We start from the raw sequence: 3,521 nt of genomic DNA, 5'->3' as shown, positions 1-3,521 counted from the left end.
TAGTACTTAACATGTATACACTATTACTATTACTAGCACCTATAACCTACTACTTATATTGTAGCACACAAACATTTTGGGATATGTATTAGAGATGTATAGATCTTTGAACTTTCTTGACGAATGGTTTCTACGAGATTCTAGGCAGAGGGTTTGGATTTCCGATTTAAAGGGTCCTATGGCTCAAGCCCCTAGATCTAAATTAGCCATTCGAAGGGAAAGGGGTGATTGGAAGCTTATCTAATACAGCAAGTATCCTAAAATGGAAAACACTCATAAAAGTAGAAACTCTCTAGTCATAGAAACTTAGTAAAATAAGAAACTTTCTAAAAATGGAAACTTTATAAAAATAGTAACTTACTAGGAATAGAAACTTAGTAAAACAAACTATACTTAAATACATACTTAAACTTAAACATGGGCAAAACACTTAACTACTCTTAAATGTCAATAGGTTGACTTTCCTGCTCACTCGTTCAACTCTTTATTCCGAGGAATAACTCTCTCTCTACTTACTAAGGTGAATTCATAGCCCCACTCTTTATTGCTAGCAAACTTATTTAACTTTTTGGGGTGAGACACATGCTGCTTTTACTATTTACAATTTAGACACAAGTACCAACTGTTAAAACTATGCTATACCCGGCTATGTCCGACTAAGTCCCTACAGTGATATTTTTAAGTGCTGCGGCATGCTTATTTATTGGGGGTAGGCCTATCGGGAGTAACGTCCCCGATACATTTGACTAAGTATTTGTATTACTTGATAATGAAATTAAACCGACAAGGACAGACACAACTTGTCATGGGGCAAACTTGAATGTTTAGTCTAAATATCACGCACTGGCATAACTTTTGGATCTGCGAGATCTACTTTTTGATCCTACGGGAGATCAACTTTACAACTAAATCTTGTGGTCTAAAAACAACGATAACTACTTTTGTTAAACCTATGAACTTCACTCAACCTTTTCGGTTGACACTTTAGCATGTTTTGTCTCAAGTGATGTTTAATTCAAGCTTTCCTATCTACTGCTTATGTGATGCTACTTGGACATAGGATCAAGAGATTATCGCATTTATTACTACTGCATTTAAACAATTACATATTTCTTTTGTAACAACATTTCATTTTCCGCTGCGTACTCATTCTAGTTAATTTTATCATTTAGTATTGTTCTCGTATTATAATATGTTAGTTTATTTGATATTAGTAACGTTTCTTCCAGACCCTATTGGGAGGACGTTACATACTGGTACTGTTGTTGGTTGTACTGCTGGTTCTGGTGGCGCTACCAGTGCCGCCTGTGATGCCTGCAAATTGTGCATCATATTCTCCAAAGCCACAACTCGAGCGCGAAGCTCGTTAACTTCTTCTATTATTCTGGGATGATTGACGGTTGGTACGAGAGGATGAATAAAGTTTAAAATTCTAGTTATCATATAATCGTTGCGAAATATCCTGGAAATGAAGGTAAAGATAGTGTTTTGAACGGGTTCGCCGGTAAGTGCCTCAGGTTCCTCACCAAGAGGTGAATTCGGTTGGTGGAAAGGATCGCCTTCCTCTTGTCTCCATTGATTAAGTTGATTACGAACCCATCCCCAATTCATCCAGAATTGGTGATGACTGATTGGTTGATTCATTCCGGTTACACTGCTTTCGGAACTCAGGTGGAAATTCATATCGGAATCCGAAGAACTCGAATTACTTGCAGAATTCATCTTACATGGTTAGATAAATAATTTTCGATGTGAAATGATTTTCGGATATCGGATGATATTCTAATTACATAGAATACCTTTATATAGTACAAAGGATTCACAAATTACGGAGAAACTTTCAGAAACTGTCAAGTAAAGGTAACAGTAACAGATACGCTAAGATATTCATTTTGTCTATACACTAGTCATGCAATCCATGCAATAAGGTGTGTCTAGAATACAAATGATAAGCAGGTAATTTTCCACACAAGGAATGATAAGCAGGTAATTTCTAACAAAAAAAATTATAAGCAACAACTTTTATCATGCAGACATGGTCGAAGTCCAGACTCACTAATGTATCCTAACAATAACCAATTAGACACACTAATGCAAATTCTGATTCGCTAAGACCAATGCTCTGATACCAACTGTGACGATCGCTCCAAATATATGGACGAACACGTCATTCATTGATTTCATTGCGAGGTATTTGACCTCTATATGATACATTTTGTAAACATTGCATTCTTTTGAAAATGCACACCATAAATGAATATTTAAATCAAAGGTTTTTAACATCTGATGATTTCTACATATAGACAATCACCATAAATAATAGTTTACAACAGTATTTCCATTGACAATGCAGTCAAAATAAGATACATGGTGATGATTTGGTGAATGCAACGTCTCTTTGAAAAATATGTCATGTAAGACTCCATGCACATAGCTTGTTTAACATCTAAGCAAACAGCGGAAGACTTCTAGAATCCTGAGAATAAACATGCTTCAAGTGTCAACACAAAGGTTGGTGAGTTCATAGTTTTAGTGTTTCGCATAATCTGTATATAAAGGTGGATTACAAAAGTTCAGTTGTTTTATTCAAAACGTTTATCAATAGGTTTTACATAAAAGGTGGATCACAAGATTTCAGTTGTTTCATCTGAAACGTTTATCAATCGGTTCTACAAAATTGAGCACCCTGGTAACTAAAATTTAACGTTTATATAATTTGTACCCTTTGTATAATCATCTTAATAATACACGCAAACCAACGTGTACGCTTCTCAAATAGTATACGTCCGTTAAAAGGCTAGTGCTCTAGCTCGGACGGGGATATCAAGCCCTATGGATCCATATACTATTATTCGCGCCCACCAGTCCACATCCTATGTACTGGCAGTTACTAGTTACCAAAGCTAAGGGATTTTCGGTTTAAACTCAGTGTAGAATTAAGTATGTACTTGTATCCATTGCGTTTAAAATAAATTGCATGTATTCTCAGCCCAAAAATGTATATTGCAAAAGCAATTAAAAAGGGAGCAAATGAAACTCACGCATATAAATATTGTAGAGAGTAAAAGGGATCTTATGAAACTCACTGTTTAATATTGATATACAATATTGCAGGAAAGCACGTAGACGCATCGGAGATGATAAACACGAGGTTTGATTCAAAAAAATACCCATGAACATTACCCATAACCTCCATAGCTATAACTCATAATTTCCTTAGCTTTATCCCGTTTGAAAACCAGTTTTTGAAAGTGCCACTCTCATGATTTCGTCGTAATATTTTATGTAATAATATTACTAATAATTATACTACTAATAATAATAAGATTAATAATAAGATTTGTAGCGACCCGACCAAATCATATTTGACGGCGCCGTCTACTTAGGTCCCGTTACGTGGTCATAAGTCTTTAAAACAACGTTTGACCAAAAGATATGTCGCATTCATTTCAAATGTAAAGATTGTTCAAAGTTTACAAGAATAGTTCCACCACAAGTTACGATACAAAGTTTTAAGTACA

This window comes from Rutidosis leptorrhynchoides, chromosome 5, assembly GCF_046630445.1.
Source record: "Rutidosis leptorrhynchoides isolate AG116_Rl617_1_P2 chromosome 5, CSIRO_AGI_Rlap_v1, whole genome shotgun sequence".
NCBI classification, from domain to species: domain Eukaryota; kingdom Viridiplantae; phylum Streptophyta; class Magnoliopsida; order Asterales; family Asteraceae; genus Rutidosis; species Rutidosis leptorrhynchoides.
The sequence above is the reverse complement of the archived record's forward strand: the minus strand, read 5'-3'. Positions refer to the sequence as shown.